The sequence below is a fragment of the Apis florea genome, unplaced genomic scaffold (assembly GCF_048593485.1).
Source record: "Apis florea isolate Af1SG1 unplaced genomic scaffold, ASM4859348v1 contig_3772_pilon, whole genome shotgun sequence".
NCBI classification, from domain to species: domain Eukaryota; kingdom Metazoa; phylum Arthropoda; class Insecta; order Hymenoptera; family Apidae; genus Apis; species Apis florea.
Window position 1 is genome coordinate 1,920,157 of NW_028256845.1, and position 19,447 is coordinate 1,939,603.

Sequence of the window (19,447 nt, forward strand, 5' to 3'; positions counted from 1 at the left end):
CATAAATAGACGCGCGGCCATTGGGAACACCCTTCGCCTTTCGATCCTGCCGATTTACGTGCCATCTAGCGTGTAACCAACTCCAATGTACGCTTCCATGTTCGGCTCCAACCGAATTACCAGCGTCTACCCCAGTGAAATTATCATCCATTGAACTTTCGTTCAGAGATAATTCTATTTTCTACATTCTTCTTGGTTCGATCAAACTTTCTCAAACTTGTCGCCGTGTTTGTGGAATATTTGAAAAACGCTTGGATCATTTCATTTCTCTCAATATTATTCAACTATTCAATTTCTACCCTTATTTAAATAATATTCCACATTTCAATATAGGATATATAATAGAAACTATCCAATATTGTTATAATATCGATAATCTTCTACAACTTTTACTCTCAGAGAGTACATTGAGAAATCCAATAACAATCTCCACCCCAAGATCAATCTTTCTATATAATCTTGTTTACCACGAGAGAAGCGAAGGATATTAAACCCGGCAGAGATCGTTGAGAAATCGACAAGGGATACGGACGGCCTTACCACGCCGACTTAAATCTCCAAGTTGGCCAACTCGGGTTCGGCGTCGATAGAACGCATCGAGATCGGCCAAAACTTTCTTGCATCTTATTCCTTACCTCAGGGGGTAAGGAGATTCGACAGGAGGGGGAGAGTGGTCTATACATTGGCCGGGCTGGTGGTGGTGGGTAGCTACCAACGGATATACGACCTATTCCCAACGGCTCGCACCCTCTTCGCTACAATGCTCGGGTCTTCGTCTTGCGCGCGTTCTGCCCGCGTAATTACGAGGGGAAAATTAAGCACCGACACAGCCGCCGGTCGGTCGACCTGTCGGTCCTTTCGCTCCGTTAACGAGAACGAGACAAGCCGCGGAACGTGGCGAGGGAACGACGAGGACGCGACGAGGGAGAAGGAATCACGTTCCTCGCGCGAGAAGGACAATGAGGAGGAGACGCGGGTCCTGTGCCAACCAACCGGCTAAGACTTCTTAGATCTCGGCAATGGATCCAGCCACAAAGCGGCCATTAAAAGATCGTATCATCCGGCGTTACGGCTTTTGAAATCCTTCCTCTTTCGAGATATTTCAACGAAAGGGTACCAAGGGCTGTATACGCCATCTTATTCATGATTAAAAAAAGTTATTGTTATCCTTTTCGCGCGATATTCTCGATTCTTTTTTTTTTTTTTTTTTTTTGCTCTTCGTTTCCTTCTCGCCTCGGGGAGTTGGATGATAAGCTCGAAAGATGTTCATTGAAAAAAGGAATGTATTATATATAATTTAAAATATGACAGGTTTTTCTTTCATAATTATTATTGAAAGATCGTATTATGAAAATCTCTACGTAATAATATAAATTAACGTTTATTAAGCGAACTGTATGAGAGTAGAATTGAATATTAAGGAAAATGTTGATAAATAATGAGGATCAATTACAAAGTCTCGAAGATAGAAATTAACTAGCTAGTTTAAAGTATCTCTATTTGCTGTCTTCTTGTTCGATCAAAAAAAAAAAAAAACTCGAACAACGCGCAATTTCAACAAACTTTCGCCTCACCGGTACAGTACGCTTTTTTCTAATAGAATCCATCCACCTCTCGCGATATTTTACTTTCTTTTATGTATGATTCCAGTGACGCTACAAACTTCCACTAAACCGGTAAACTTATGTAACGGAAGTTGCACGGTTTATACCGCTTATCTATATCTATGGAGGAGGACACGGTTCAACGAGTATCATCGTGTTCCACGCAAGTGCCTCTTTTTTTTTTTTTCGGCCGCCACACGATCGAACTCTCCACTTTCTTAATCCGTTTCATCGCGCAGAAGATTATTTTACGATCCTGCGGTGCCATGGCATCAGCTGCGTCTACGACGCGACCCTAACCTGACCCGGCGAGGGAGAGGGGAAAAATGGTGGACGTCGATGAGGAACCGAGCTCTAATGCGAGTTAATAACACTTCCCTAATTTTTAAGAGTCGCTACTTTATTTATGAATCGTGGAACGATATTTGAAAATCGTTCCATTAATTAATTTTTAATTTAAGAAAGAGAACAGCGTATTCAAATATTCGGCTGATGTAACGAAAAACATATTATATCACGTACGTTTTTTAACAACGAGAAAAGAATAAAATTTACCGTCACGATTTATTACGAAAAAAAAAAAAAGAAAAAACTTAAATTCTTTCGCACAAGTTCATTTCACACAAACTAGAATTCATAAAACTTTCAACCATTTTCAATATCGCGAACGCACGAGCACGAGCAAGCATCGTATTCACCTTCATCCAAACCTGAAACCTCTAAATGCCTAAGAAGCGAAACAAAAACTGTCTATCTTCTAAAATTAATCGGGACAGGATTTTCCCCTGTAAGAAGAGGCAGCATCGAGGTATGCTGAAGTAAGACGAACCGGAAGAAACTTTGCCCGAATACCTCATCGTACACCTACGCCACCCTCGAGGCCACGGTAATAGGTGTATATACGAAGTAACGTTTCAAAAGGTCCCGTTTAATGTCCGACAAAGGGGTCGAACGAGAACCAGGAGGAAACCTTGGCGTGGCCGTAGCCGGACAAAAGCGGTCGCTGCGATAATTATCGTCTAACGGGCGAGAGGTGAGGAGACGGAGAGAGGCGCGTCCACGTGAACGACGCAACGAGGACGATGACGACGACGACGACGACGACGACGACGACGATGGCGAGGATACCAGGGTAGAGAAGCTGACTGAGCTTCGCCTGAGTTTCTAGCCAACCAAGCAGCCATCCAGAGTGGTTGCTGGACAAAGTTTCCGCTTGGTCGTCGGGGCTTCCAGGCTTCTGGAAACTTTCGGACCAACCCCCGGCGGACAGTCGCCGAGGATAGGGCGTCTTTGTCCACCTACCTGGTCTGACCACCGGCTGCAAACACGGCCGCTGCAGTAATTGCAATAAACGTCTACTCGACGATGGGGAATTTGTTCGTCTACGTGGAGACCGCCTTGGACGGCGAGAAAATCGATTCGCTTGTTTCCTCGGTCGGGGGAAGGATTTAATGGAAAGACCCGTCGGAAAATTCGTGACACGAATCGTGAAAATTATCGCGAAAAGGATCGTTTCGTTTTTTATTATCGAATAATTATGAATTTACTGTCGCGAATTCTTCTCATCGATTTATTCCTCTTCCGTTTACACATTGTTCGAAAAATGGTGGTTTTATTATGCGAGTGATTTTCAGACTTTCTATACACGGAATGTTAGAAGATACGGTTTGGAAGTCATTCTTACCAATTCTTTCCGAAACTTCGAGATTTATGATTTAAAACGACGAAAACGATGATAAGGTAAATTCTAACTGTTTACCTTGGAACTCCTCAAAATCGCTAATCGCGCTCTGTCTAATCAAGCGTCATTTAAACAAGCGAATTTTAACACGCAAAACTATAGACAGATGGATCTACATCGAGGTAGACGCATCCCGTAGAAATCCAGCAGCAAATCTCAGAATTCATCTCTCGTCTCTCGCCAAGCAACCAATTACAGTATTTTCCAGCAGAACGACGCGCTCCTCCACCCTCCTTATGTCCCCTCCCCCTCTACCCCTCCTCCCCCCCTCCTCCAGTTGGTGTCTCTCTTATGGAGCGTATGTAAATTAGACTCTCTGTTCGAAAGCGCGGCTTCCTTCAGAATCTCGTCCCTCTCCTCGCTTCTCCTCGCCGGAGCTCGCACATGGGGTCCTAAGACCACGAACGCCGCCGCTGATGGGTTTGTATTCTAATTTCGGGCTTTGGTTTTCGCCCGGCTTTCCTCTCGCTCGCGAGACAAGCCAAGGTAGTAACGGCGGCTCCAAGAGGGTAAGAGCGGGGCTCGTCGAAGAGGGGCAACGTTTTCCAACGCTGCAACCGCCCACGAGGATGGAAATCGCTTTCCGACTAATCCCAACGGAGCGTTCCAGCCCCCATCCTACCCCTCGCGACGCGATCCACCTTTTCTTATCCCCCAGCCTTCCCCTCCCAGCCAGGCTGGGCAAGGCCGAGGAATGCCGGATTTTAATATACGTGAAATTAAAATTACACTCCTCTATTTGCATCGCGTAATGGGAAAAAGAACGATCATCCTCGCTCGCCGATTCTCGCGATGAAGGATGATACGAGGGCCAAGTGTTCTCTCATTCACCGGTTACTCGTCGAAAGCTTATGGAACTTTTTGGTATTTGATCGAATTTTGGGCGGATAGATATTTAGTTCTGGTTTTTTGATTAACATTCTCTTTCGTATCGTGAAATTATTTCGAGAATCGTGTCGTTTCTTCGATCGAGCTTGCTTCTGATGTATAATAGATAGGAATGAGAGGCGAGGAATCGAAGGGATAATGTTTATTTTTCGAGATACGTTCGAGGCAAGGAAGTGTATTTTAGGGTTAAACGAGTCCAGGGAAGGTGAATCGAGACGCAAAGACCTGTGAAATGGCCTCTTTTCCCCGAGTGACCCGCCGCCACTGAATGCAGCCCCTTGCCGCACAGGAAAAAAAAAGCGCGGCTGCCACCCTTCCTGTCGACCCCGTTCAAAAAAATTGTCTAACAACCCTAACGCATCTCTTCCTTGTCCCTTCCTCTTCCTGTTTCCCCGGTGTAATACGCTTAAAAATAAATATCGGGAATCGATCGTTTCCCAAAATAATTAACCATGCGCGATGTTGCGCACCGTGAACGCGCGAACTCTGCGTGAACGGTAGAATGTGAAACCACCCCTTTCTGCACGAGGGAGAAGAATCAACCGCGAGAAAATCGCGATTGAAGTTTCACAGTTCGATTAAACTGTATCGAGGTCACCGTTTGATTGATCTCTCTTCTAACGAATTAAAAACGATACACGAAACGCTTTTTCAAACTTTCTTTTCGAAACGAGAATACACGGAATGAGGTATTCATTATTTCACACGCGTCTTAAATTATTATTCGCCTCGCTTTGAACGAAAGTCAAATAAAGTCCCAGATATTAACGAATATCGGCGAACGTAACACAAAGCTAATATTATTCGTTCGTGAAAATGGCAATTTCGATTTTGATCAGGCAGCGCGACGTTAAGTCGGTCGTGCTTTAATTCGCAGGTTTATGCCCTGGGATAGGCGAACATTAATTTAGATTACGCCTCTAGCCGGTTGTGGCTAGCGAGGATAAGGGATGCCAGGACCCCGGAATTGAAACCTCGTCCGCGGCCAGAGGGAGCTATACGTTACACACGCCTTTCGCTATTAAGTCGCAAGTCCTCTTGGCGAACTCCAACCGGGGCAATATGATCCGAGCCCGGGTATCGAACGTAGGAAATCCTTATCATCGGCCAAGGTACACGGGAGATTCGAGATAGGGGGACGGAGCGCTGTGGTAGTAGGGCAGAGGAACGCCTCCACAGAGGTCCGACGAAGTCCTAACCGCGGCCTAACGACGGCTATCAGCGGTATATCGGGAGAGGCTCAGATCTTATCGATGCGTTACCACCTAAGCTGTTTGCGTCTTGTAAACTCGAAGATTACGGAATACGTCTCTCTCTCTCTCTCTCTCTTTCGCCGATCGCCATCCTCTTCCTCTGTCTTTCGTCCTTTGCTCCTTCCCGAGATACCAGATAACGCGACCGTCCTGGAAACCCATGGACGAGGGTCCACGCGAGCGTGGATGGAGGAGCCTTGGAAGGCATTCAATGTGTGAATTGCGGCGTCTAGGGTCTCTCTCTCTCTCGCCTCCATCCTCGATCTATCCACGCGCATGCAAGACATCGCATAAGAACGAGTTTGATTTGAACATCGATACAGATGTTACTGTGTTCCGATTGGAGATATCGCGTTCAACTTTGGAAATTTGGTAAGCAAGTAGCGAAGAAAGAATTCGTTAATCAGTGAAACAATAAAAGATTTGATTAAACGACACATTTTATCGAAAGTCCTTTAAGATCTTATCTATTGATTCTTTGAATATTGTAAAAAGATTGACGCGATTATTCGTTCTATTTATCAGTTTCCTGGAAATATATATATAGCTTTTTAGATTACGTATTGCCCTGATTCTTGGAAAATAAATTTAAAATTTATCTCCAAGACATTAAATTAGAGTAAATTACTTTACTGTTGTAAACACACAACGAAAATCTGTACGTTCTCGCAAGCTATATATACGAACAAAAGGAATATTTAAGACGCGTCACTTCGAACTCGTCGATCTCCTATCTAATCGAATCAGAAATCTGTGAGTGTGTTCGGCCAACTTGGGATCTATTCACATTCGTCACGTAGACACCGTCGATACCTGAGGACTCGTGTACACGGAGGTGGGATGGTTATTATGCAAAGGAACAAAGTTTCCGCGTAGGGTATGCGCGCGTGGAAGAAGAACGTCCGCGGAATCGTACCGACCAAAGTAATAACTTCGAGGACTGTATCGCGTTTAGCTCGAACACGTACGAAAGTGGATAAGCAAGCGAACTTCATGACACGTCTGGAATTGGTTATAAGTGACAAAGGCCGAACCACGTGCATTTCCATCCACTATGAAACTCTTCTCCGCCTCTGTGTGTTTAACGTTGCCCTATCGACGAGAGAGTAGACCCCTTTGTGGATGTAGACGATGCCTTAACGGCGACCCTGTAACCGTAGTTAGGCCACATTAGTAATCTCCCCTAGGTGTTCTTGGATTCTATGTCCTCCACGTGTACCGACGGCTCATTATTATGAATTCAAGTCCGAGTTTCGGAGCCGATGTATTATCAGCAGATCATTATTGAAAATTGGGTTGGATGATTTCGGGGATTAATATTGATGAGGAGCCAAGTTGGAGGAAAATGCGAGCGATTTTTGTCCAATAATTATTGGATAAGTATCTTTTGTAAAAAAAAAAAAAAAAAAAGAAAAATGATGCATACTATAGTAGTTGATACGTAAACATAATTTAGATCAATTTTTACAGAATAATTCATAATTCTTTTTTGGCTCAAGGTTTCTTTCAATCGACATTCCTACATTACATTAACTTTTTTTTTGTTCGTAATAATTCCTCATCGCGCGTAAGAATTGTAGAAGAACAATCGTAGAATCGTTCCTTTAATATTTCAAAAGGTTAAAGTTTCCCTAGTACTTCTATTCCATTTTTAAATATCAAATATTACCAACCTTACGAATGGATCAAAATCTGGATCAAAAAAACCACTCTCACGAATTAAAAAAAAAAAGGAAAAGAAAAATCCTTAAGATCTCGAATTATTACGAGAATAATTTCGCGATTCACGAAATTTCATACCCTCGAAAACTCTTTTTCCATCCTCGTTCTTTTTCCACCAATGTACACGCCACCCCGTCGCCTCGTTCGCAGCCACTATCGGCGTAACAACTGTTACGATTCGCAGGTCGGACGATCCACGGTCACGAACCGTTTAACCGCGTGCTCGTTAACGGTGGGCTAATTAATACGCGGCGCGAGTATCGAGCAAACGTTTCCAGAGAGAGAGAGAGAAGGAGAGAGAGGGAGAAAGTGGAGGCACGGTCGAGGAGAAAATGGCGCGAGGATATACACCGTGCTATTCCTCGCGAGATTATTCGTGAATCGTGTCCAGTGAAATCGGTATCGGCGCGACGATCTCGACCCCTCTTGTCACGTGACGAATACGAAATCGACGAGTCGGTCTCCGGAGGGTCGAAGGGTCGTTTCCATCGCCTTACGGGTTCGCGCCAGACCAAATTAACCATGAATGGCCAATTAACCTGGAGACTGTGCCAACTAACCGCCATGGCCGACGTTACCGAATTGATCGTTGCCCCCTTGGTTGGAGTTAATCGTCGCCCGCTGCTCTCAGGAATGAAAGGGGAACGATTCGAATCTTTTTCTGATTGTTATTTTGACAAACAGAAATATTCAAGTGTTGTGGCACGTCGTAAAACTTGAATTCAAATCTTACTTGAAAATTTAAATTGTAAAATTCATTGTGTGAATTTACTTGTGAAAGAGAACTTCCAAAGAAATACAAAAAGAAAAAAATCATATCATTAATATCAACATCGAAGTAAATAAAATTATAATAATATTGATATTCAATAAATATATTCAAAGAAGAAAATGAAGGATCAATTATACTTGATATATTTTAAATAGAATATAAGAAATCTACGCGGATCAATTACGCCTACACGTTTAAATGGAATATAACGTAGGAATAATTGAGAACCGGTTATGAAATTGGAGGAACAGTTGCGCGAATCGCTCGAATCTTCACGGGGCAATCGTTTTCGGCGAAACACGAGATAGGGGGGAGGGGTTGTTTGGGAAAAAGAAGCAACCCCTATTCCGCACACAACCCAAGACCCGTTCTAAACAGTGTTTCCCCGAGAAGAGGAGAAGAGAGGGTGGCTAGGGAGAGGGAAGGCTACCATACCACGCGATGGTACATTTTTAATTACTTACACCCACGCAGCTGCATCGCGCGATGACTATAAATCAAGCGGAGCGCCGCCCAGCAAAGTAATTACAGCTTGAATTTTAGATAATGTTGCCGCAAGCACGGTTCACCTTAGTTCCATCCCTTACACCACCCCCTCCCTCCAACACTTTTCATCCCGCCAGTTGTGGCTATTGTCTTGAACCAGTTGTAAATAAGTCGTTCCCCGAGACTCTTTGTTAATCGACAAGTTTTTTAATCGCGATGTGGCGCCTCAGATGGTCGAGTTCAACTTTTTCCCGATACGTTTCACATTGAATTTCCTTTCCTTTCCTTTTCTTCTTTTTTTATGATCGTAATTCGAATAGATCGTGACGAGCGTGCTCGAAAGTGTATGTGATCTAAGAGATAAAGTAGAATAATTTTTGAACGATAACTTCTAACTTTTGATGATAATTAATCAAATGTTGGACTTAATAATTTTTATTATTATCAATCATCCCACGCAAACATTGAGAAAGAGAAACGATTGTAGTAGCTCTCTCTCAACCTAAGTCTCAATCTAAGTGATTAAAACAAGCCTGATTCGAAATCGATCCGAGCCACTTTTTCCATTAGGATTAAAACGACAATAGAGAAACAAGACTCCAAATATCCTCGTTTCGATTGCACGAATAAATGCTAATTACCCAGCTCGCTAATTTCTTCCCAACATCACGTGTCCTCCCCTCGCGAGCCTCATCGCCGCGGAATAGTTTCGCGATTTGTCACGGCTGATGACACCGCTAAGTATAGAGCCGCGGTTAAATTGAAGACGAGGGGGGGGAGGTGGGCCGGCCCCCGACGTTGGAATTGTTTACATAATTATGCGCCAATTAAGAGAGAAGGAGGGAAGAGGATCTCGCCGGCGAGGGCAATCGAGCCATTTCGATTCCGGCGCAATTAAGTTGCGGTTGAGGAAACCTCGAGGAAAAAAAAAAAAAAAAAGAAGGAAAAAAAAAAGACACGCAAGGAAAGAGTGGAATTTAATTAGGAGCTCGTGCTCTCTCGTATTTCCAGGCAGCCATGAAGAAACAAGACGGAGCCGCGGTGTACACGTAAGGGTAAGGACGAGTCGAAAGATAAAACGAGACGCGAGGGGGTTCTCTCGAATCGGAGAAAAACACCGCGTATGAAAGAGAGAGAGAGAGAGAGAGAGACGACGACGACGAGAGAAATTATCGAACCGTGGAGAGAAGAACGTAAGCGGCGGAGGTATCGTCAAGCGAAGACATAACAATCAGGAATATGATAACACGCGGAGGATGGATGGTTACCTTCACCTCGGATCTTGGCGAGGATTCTGAGAAGGCGGGTGAACGGTTGACGGAGAGGGATGCTGAAGCGAGATGAAAGATGATGAGTGAAGGAACCGCGGCAAGGGTAGGAGGCGCTTAATTAGAGCCAGACTTCCGTAGGATGCTTGAGGCTTCCCTACGCTCTAAACTTCTATCTTCCCACAGTTTATCCCCGTAAAGTGGCTATCTCGAAATTACCCTCGAAATTATATCGAATTTCGGACCTCGAACTTTTTCTTTTATTATATTTTTCGCCCATTGATATTTTCGATTCGATATTTTTTTTTTTTTTTTTTTTAAATCAAGGATTCCGATTTATATTGCAAATTTGAAAATATTATATCTTATAAATACTTGAATAGAATCACGATGATAATATGACGAGATATTATTAATTATCGATTTTGATAATTGGTTAAAATAAGAAAATTTAGCTAAGGTTAATCAAAAAAAAAAAAAAATTATCTCTTCGAGATAAATTCATTCTTGATTCATTGTCAACGCACAAACGACGATCCCAGAGAATGGAGTCATTCTCACGAACGACGACGTATTTCGCGCGAGCAACAGCCGCGACGGCAAGCCGATGTTTACTTTATCCTCACTAATCAAGGGACGTATTTGCGTTTTATAATCCTTGGTCGGCTAAGAGGGTAAAATCTGAAAGCTTAGTGGAATCTCCTTTCGGTCGGATGGGTAATCCTGGCTTCGACCCTCGATTCCTCCAGCCCTGCCAGCCCTCCGTCTTCCACGATCGGTCGCGGAGGAGGACGTCGCCTTCATGAACGTCTTCGTATAACGCCCGAGAAGAGATACTCCGCGGCTACGTCGCTTAATGGCTTATTTTATCCGGTAATATTGCCGCCCGACTTCGAGGATGCTGGAGATGAATTATTGCCGCGATCGAGATTCGCGTGCCCGCTCAACGAATCATTGAACGCGACCTCCTCTTCTTATTGGAGGGAGGGGCTTTTAAATTTAGATTTATTGATTTAGCCGAACGTTAAATTTCTACGTGAAATTTTCCCCCCTGTGCAATTGCAATTGATGTTTGAACGATTTCATGTTATTAAATTTTATAAAAATGTTGCTTCAAAGATTGGCGATATCACAGAAAATGATAAATAAAGTAATTCGATAAATTTACGAGAATCGAAATCAAAATTTTCAAAAGTTACATTCTAGAAAATTAAGTATTTTTTTTTTTTTTTACATTTGCTCGAGTAATTTTTAAAGAAGGTTTCCTGCAATTTCTTTTTCTAATATAGCGATCTATTGTCCCCCCTTAAATATAAATGAACATTAATGAAGTAAAAAGGAAAGAGAAATTTTAGAGCAACAATATGTACGTCCAGGATAGAATAATTGATAGATACAAAGTACACCGATGTCTAAGCCAAGGGAAACGCAAAGGGATCGGTCACAGGTCTGTCTTATCGATAATTCACTCGATCTACAAGTTCGATCTAATTACATCTCCTACGTTCAATGTATCACGATTAATTCATAGTAATTATACGAGCTTTTAATTTTGAAAACTTTAATGAAGGTTCTATTTTTCTCGCGATATTAAATATTTACATTAAACGAACTAATATATCTTAACAATTTAATGATCATTTTTTCGATATATAAATCTTGATAACGATTAAAATAAAGAAAAGATGTAACTAATTCTGTACACATTAGACGAAGAAAAAAAAAATATATATATATTTAATTAAAAATAATAAAAGAAGAAATAATTCCTTTTCAACCCATTATCCCAAGTTTCAATATTGGCGTTAAACTATGATTTAACTCTAAATTAAATAAGATAAATGCAAATTGTTTCAGAAATTGGATGCATCATGGACTAGAGAAGATTACGATCCTAAACTATCCGAGTCGAGGGTTAATCGCGATCGATCGGTGTAAAATTTCTCTTCGATGTCGGAAGGGCATCGAAACTGCGAAGTCTGTGAAATCGAGCTATTGAATCGACATCCGTCATGCGAACATCAGTCTCTATACGTGTTCCTCCACTGGTAACTCTACCCACTCGACGCTAATTCTCCAACTGGCATGCGACCGCCACTCGAATGACACGACATCACACCAACCGTTCGACCATTCTTTTCTTTTCTTTTTTTTTTTTTTTTTCCTTCCTTTTGCCTCACTTTTCAGTCCACTTCTCGTGCGGCTTTCGATGGCGCGTGCACGAAACGAAGAAACAGTTCGATAGGCGTTCTAAGCACCCCGTGAAATTATACTTTGAAAATTTACAGACCAAACGTGTGTTACGACCAACAGTCGTTTCAAACACGAAAAAATGTAATGATAATTACACAATTTTTGTTGCATTCGTACGATAAATATCTCGTGATATCGAAAACTGCACTAGTTTAAAAAAAAAAAAACGACACCAAAGCTTATCCATACAATAAATCAAACTTCATGGATTAACATTAAGAAATAATATACAAGAAAAAAAATTTTCATACTTACAGATCGAAAGCGAATTGCAAAAGCCTAACATCCGCGAACACAATCACTCGAAACGTACGATATAAATACTCTTCGCAAATATAAATCCCATCCCATCCCATTCCCGAAAAGTTTCCAAAAACTGGTCCTCGAGAAAAACTGTTCTCAAGCTTACATTCAACTTTTCCAAGAACCCTTTACCCCCGTTTCGTAATTCACGTAATGTGAAAACAAACAAATAATAAAGCGTGCCAAGGCTCGAGGCATACTGATCACTACTAGGTGGCCGATTGACATGCGACGGCGTCACGTCGGCTTCGAGGCGACGCCGACTTATGCCCGCGTTCTCGAACAGAGAGCCACGTGGCCTCTCGCGGTTGCAACGCCGATAACGTGACAAAAATGACAGGCGGTATAGCGTACACCGATATTGCACTTCCCTGAGCGCGTTCTAAACGCGTCTTTGTGCCCGCTTATGGCCGACGCTCCGAGCCTCTGGACTACGTGGCAGCTTACAAGCACGTGGGAAAAGAGCGCGTGCGGAACAAGCGTCAGACGGCGGCAGCTTTTACGGGGCTGCTTTCATAATAGATGCCGACCATATACGTCACCGCACGTCAGCTTGCCAGGCGAAATAACATACATTTGCGGCTAATTTTGTGGACGATTGTCGTCGAGGGGTCGAGTGTCACCCCCCCCCCTTCTACTTTTACACACACACGCCCCCCTCCCGTTGCCGGGTCGTAAATGAGTTGTTACCAATTTAGAGGATTTGCGTTTAGGTTTGGACTTGGGTTTAAGGGGTGATTGGCGGTGGAATCTGATAGCGTTTTGACAATTTTTCGTCGCGAATTATTTTTTAGAATTTTTTCATAAATCGCGTAAATATTTTTTGAGAATTTTGAGAGTGGAATCGAGCGAAATTAAAGGTGCTCCTTCGTTCTGTAATATCTATTAAAGAGTCGTAATTGATGGATTATGCGGATTTAAATAAATTTGCATTTTGACCTTGCTAACTAATAATATATTAATAATACCGAGTATTATTTCGTGATGATTGTGATTCGAGGATATTGAGTGGCATTAGAAAAAAGATAGTATTATAAATAATAAATGATTTTATCGTAAATTGTTATCAAAAGTAATGTAGGGAATGTACGTATTTGTGAGGACTGGTATAGGCGAATTTTATTCACACAACGGATTTGTAGCATTATATTAGGTACGTTCGATCAATGAAATACTAAGACAAAGCGTGTAAGTAAGAGATAACGTGTCGAACACGTCATGCAAGTCTACAGTAAAACAGAATTCTACCGTGTTTGAAGCAGAAGGATGAACCATTTAGAGCATTTAAATCAGATTATAACATAGGTATCTATGTATAAGGAACAATTCTCTTGGGTACGTCTAATAGAAACCGATAACGATATACCAAATAGTTTTAATTACATAACTGAACAACTGAAAATAGAATACTAAATGAAACTTGAGAAGAAAATAAAATTTTAAAAAAACGATTTAATTCTATATTCCTACCAATTATTCCCAAATTATCCTCACAATCTATTCCTAAAAATACAATTTCAGGGGATCGATCTAATCGTGAAACGACTTCATATCCCTATCATAAAATTATTTCCAAATTCCTAACAATATACAACTGCTAAAAAAAAAAAAAAAAAAAAAACAATAGTCTACAATTAAATAAGTTAAAATTTAAGTACATCATCGCATCGAATAAGCAATTGCCCTCCCCACAATTCTTAAAAATCGCGTTGTCCACACTGCTAAAAACGAAAACCGCGATAAATTACAAAAAATTATAAAGAAACAATATAATTCTATATATTTCTACCAATACAGTTATTCCCAAATTTTTAATATTATACAATTATTCTCACAATTCATTGTTAAAAATACAATTTCAGGATCGATCTAAACGCTCGATCGATTCTTAAAGATCGCGTTCTCCACACTGTTAAAGAAAATCGCGATAAACTACAAAACATAAAATTTCAGGGGATCGATCTAACTAAGCGAAACAACTTCATACATCCCTACCATAAAATTATTTCCAAATTTCTAACAACATTTAAATTACCAAAAAAAAAAAAAAAAAAACAAAAGCCTACAACTAAACAAGTAAAAGTTTAGACGAGTCGAATAAGCAACCCCCCTCCCCCTCCCTCCCTACGATCCTTAAAAATCGCGTTGTCCACACTGGTAAACACGAAAACCGCGATAAATTATAAGGTTGCGGGGAGCGTGACGGTTTTTAAAAGCCATGATTTTCCGATGAAAGCTCGCGTTTCGGGGCGAGCTCGCGCGGTTTATCGAGGATAGGGGAGGAAAGGGGGCAGAGGCCGCCCGCTCCGTTTAGCCGCAACCTGGCAATTACCTGTAGGGCATAATTGTCATCCCTTACGTTTTCCAGGACGGTCCCTCTCCGCCCCTGCCCCCTCGCTCAGGGCGACCCCTGGCCCAGCCCGACGGGGGCGTCGGGTCACGCGAGGCCGTGCCTGTCGCAGAAGTCCACGCGACGCGCACAGCCACGCAATACCGAAACAACACCGACTTGCCTTACCAGTATCAGATTTCTAATTACTAATTTACTCCCCGCGGTACCCCACACGGCCTTTCCAGCCAAGGCCTTCGAGCCAAGCTCGCCGTTGTCGAGTCCAAGAGACCAATTTTTTAACGCCACTTTTTAAAAGTTAACTGCCTTTTCGAATCGAATTCCGAGCGAAGGTGTAAGTTAAATTATCTTACGATTACTAACGATATTGGTATTAAAACGTGTTGGTGAATGAATAGCATCGATCAAATTCAGTGTCGACGAAATAGCGAATTCTATGAATTATGCTGATATACGTTGCTAATAAAAAATACCGAGCACGATACGAAGATATAAATAGTAAAGAGATCGATTACTACGTAAGTACTTCATTTTCGAGAAATGTGATCAAGTTCTGAACTATAGAACAACTATAGAATTTATCTCGAGTACAAAATAAAATGTAGAATCCATTTCGTATGTTGGATTGGATACTTTCTAATCGAGCATATTTGTAATTGTTGTCGCATTGAATTTGAACAGACTCTGATAAAATTTTCGAACCGGTTAATAATTTAATTCTAACGAATATTGCATTAATTGCAAAATTTATTTTCATTCATTCTTTACGCTAACATTAAGAATACTTGTCTATAAGTATCCAAAGACTTGTACGAACGATGTCGTACGTATATCATAATCGATCTCGACCACGTTAAAATGCGAACTGGTTTACTTTATCGACTTACCAGCCAGGAAGAAAAAGGAAGTTCGAACGATTAATGAGTTAAGTATCGTTCTATAGAGACGTCGTGGTATTTACCTGAAAGCAGAAAATAATTTCTCTGTTAAAGATAAGCACAGCGAAAAGAATCGGATTTATTTTTAAGGGTATATCTGTCTACGAAAAGGATAGATGTTTCAGAAGGGGGTAAAGAAGTGATGCGAAGCAAGGAAGGAACGAAGGCGGGCATAATTGCGAAAATTAATTATTGCCATGCACGAATGTCATGTGTCTCCCTGTTATTAGCCGACGGGCATAATTTAAAGGGAAGCGACTTGTTAACAATATCGTGCTCGTCGCCCGAAATTCGTATATATAGGATAGAAATACCAGCTACACGAGTTTCTACGTTTTAACAGTTCAAATATGCGATCAATAATTAAATAATAACGCTATTAATTACCTACACATGTTGTGAAGAATACAGGCTCAACTATCACACGCTGCGTTACAGTAAAAAATATATTCTCGAAAAAAACGAGGAATAATTTTATACAAATTTACGAAATTTATTTTATAACGTATTATATTACTATAATACGAAATCACGAGTGAAAGTCGAGTCGATCGATTCCAACGACGCACAAACGACTGAGCGTCTTTGTAAATAAAAACAGTGATTACATCTAATTCTTAGTATCTTCCACGGCGTTAATCCGTTCCAAGAAATATATATACAATATCGTGCCTCTCTCTCTCTGTTTTGTTTTCTTTTCGCCATTCCGCACACGAGAGTCGTACGAATCACATCATAAACGTTTCGTGTGTGAAACGAGCAAGAATAATTCCGCCTATATTTTCGCATCGTTCAACAACCACCCACCTCTGAAATATCGAAACGAGGATAAAAATAATCGCACCCACGTCGACGTTCCATTCGACGGCCATCCCCGTTCGTCATCCATCGTCAAAGATCATCCAAAAATCGTCGCTTCGATCCCTTCTGGGACTAGTCGTCCAATTCATCCCCCGGAACAAACGCAATTCCACCCTTAATCCTAATCTCATAACATCGCGGCCGCGCGATACGCATAATCGTCTCGCGGTGGGCGAGGTAAGTCAACCTCTTTGAAGATTCTCCGCTCGGTAACGCGCGTTACAACATTTACTTACTGCCGTTTAACCACTTATCACGTCGGATCTCGTTGCTTCTGCAACGCGCCCGAAGGCAGATTTCCGCGGAGTCGAGGAGTGGAGGGGAGGAGATGGAGCGACTGCACGCCACAACGCTTGCACGGTGCAACAGGGAGCAGAAGCCGAATCGAAGGATGGAAGAGGGGGAGGGATGAAGCGAAAGGGGTGGATATATCCATTACGCGAAGCGCGTGGAAGCGTTTAACGCAGAGGCGCGCATGGTGCGCGGGTATCGGCGTCCTTTATCAAACGGCGGCTCGCATGCTTCAAGGACATATCTGACGGATATCAAGTCGACTACTACTCGATCCGGCTAACCGCTTACGCCTCCTCTTCCCTCTCGTTCCAACAACCCCCTTGCGCCGAGCTTTCCCTTTGCGCCGCGCCGCTCCAATCAGATATTTACCGATTCCAATTGCTTTCGTGATTGCGTCTAAGTGGCAGGCACTGTGTTTCGACGATTCGAGTTTAAAATAAATTTCTTTTTTATCGATTTTATTATTCGAAAGAATCAATGATTTTGCTATTGAATTGTGCTATTCAACGATGGACGATTTCGTAATTATATTTTTGAAACGATTGTACATTCGCGTACTTGTCGATCGCTAATTGCGCGGCAAGTAATCTTCGAGGACATTGAATAATTGATATAACGATTGCGTATGCACTAGTGTCAGACACAATCAACAAAAGCATACTGATGTCCATTCTATACCCGTGTTACCACACTTTCTAGAATGACCTATTATTCCTCTTGTTCAACAAAGTAGTCGATATTAAACTTACAATGCGTTTGCTCAATCACCGCAGCGCGTTAAAAAAAGGAAAGAGAAACTGCAATAAAAAAACTTACTTTCCAACAACTCGAAGGATTATCTCGATATCTTGGTCGATCGAATATCTTCGAATCCAAATGGAAATTCACGTATTATCATTGTCAGAGTCATCGACATCTGTGGAAATGATGCGATCACTGCGAGACGAGCAATGCAACTCGAGGGGACAAGCAATGAAATGTGCATTTCGTATTAAAAGTTTTCGACGGATGAATGAAATCCGTGAAGGATTGATCGTCAGAGAGCATCCGTAAATTATGATAGATACGCGGATGATACACGGCCGGTGAAAAGAAGAAGAGATAAGAAGAGGAAGGGGGAAGAGAGAGAGGAAGGGTTGCAGGTTGCAGACGAACACGCCGAGGGGCCTTTCTACTTGCCTCTGATGTGGTCTGTGGCCTGAGCTTAATAACCGACGGCTCTCGGCCTCCTCAAACAAACGTTTCAAACCGTTACCATGCCTCTTTGCCTTTAACGGTGAAAATCCTCGGCGATGACACGGATAAGAAGGAAAGAAGAGACTTCGAGGAAGGTATAACTGTCATGTTAATTCGATGAAAAAAAAAATTTGATTTCGATTAAAAATTGAATTTGAACAATTTGAACGACAAAAATGAACTAAGAAAAATTTGTCGATATTTCTTAAGTTGAATGACAAGAAGAAATCTAAAAGCTCGTAACTCGTAAGGATTGATAATTCGCGCGAAGAAATATTTTTCAAGAGTTCAAAATTTCTGAAAAACATCGTCCTTCTAATTTACACCGAAAGCAAAATTTTTGTACCACCGTTTCATGGACTCGCCATGCATATTCGGCAAAAAAGACGACGCTCGATACTTTCCAACATTTTGCCCTTCCTGTGACAAATTTCACCGCAACATTTCAAACGGGCGAAAGGGAAAAAACGCGGTCGAAACGGCGGTAAAACGGCGCGCATTAATCAGCTGGCCGAGCTCGATGGACAAATTTCATACACGGTTGAAAACGGTGTCCGAGAAAGAAATTTATCTCCGTATGTAGTCGGATAAAACCTTTTTGGAACCCCTCGAACGAGTCAAATGTACGCGAACCGGGGGGGGGGGGGGAAGGAAAGAAGAAAAAACGAGGTTGATACGTGTCGAGAGGTGCTCCGGTATTAAAAAAACGCGGGCAAAAGTCACGAGGAACGAGGCTGGATTATATCGTAGCCCCGGCAGAGCGCACGGTCGTGTGTAGGAGGCGATGCAAGAAGAGGCATGGAGCGAAGAGAGGGGTAGGGCGGCGAGTGGCTCATCGACTGGTACAGGGTAGTACCGATATTACCCTGCACCCCCAACCGAACCGACGGGGCAATAGAAAGGGAGAGTAGGCCAGGTGAGGAGGAAGAGAGAGCGAGGTAGGTAGGACGAGAGGAGCATGTAAGCTCGCGTAGATATCCACTTCCCTCCCGCGATCAATTAATTCCGGACACTAATGCTTTTCTAAAGACACACACCCCCACTGGGCTCACCACTCGGTGCGGCCCGATAACCAACCATTCCGTCCGTCCGAATCGCGCGTCACGCGATTCCATCGTGGCTGCATTTCCCTCTCAAAGGAAGCCGTGCGCTACCCGCGTGGACGACAGTGAACAGGAACGTTTTTCTAATATTTTTCCACCCCCATCAATCGGTTTTCACCCCATTTTTTTTACGATCACCCTTGTTAGAGATTTTTTTTCTCATAATCGATATTTCAACATGGGTGACATCCATTCTGGATTCGAAAGCGCATGGTGCAGGAATAAATCATCATTTCCCGAGGTCTCCCGAGGCTTCTCTATTTTCGGAGAATCGACGACGCTTCTCCCTCCCTTCTTCTAATAGGCACCTATCCGCGCCGTTATTCCGCCTCTACGAGGCCGACCCTCTTCCTCCCTCTCAAGAGTATTCTAATT

General features: G+C 42.4%; 1 protein-coding gene across 4 annotated transcripts in view; it reads right to left on the reverse strand.

Annotated features, from left to right (window-relative positions):
- The window catches only part of LOC100865253 (uncharacterized), a 178,951-nt gene that overhangs the window by 152,365 nt on the left and 7,139 nt on the right, over nucleotides 1–19,447 (reverse strand). For all 4 annotated transcript variants that reach the window (XM_086915321.1, XM_086915320.1, XM_086915319.1 and 1 more), the window contains exon 2: nucleotides 15,528–15,601. The gene's annotated coding sequence lies outside the window, so the exon portion shown is untranslated. The remainder of the gene's footprint in view (nucleotides 1–15,527; nucleotides 15,602–19,447) is intronic.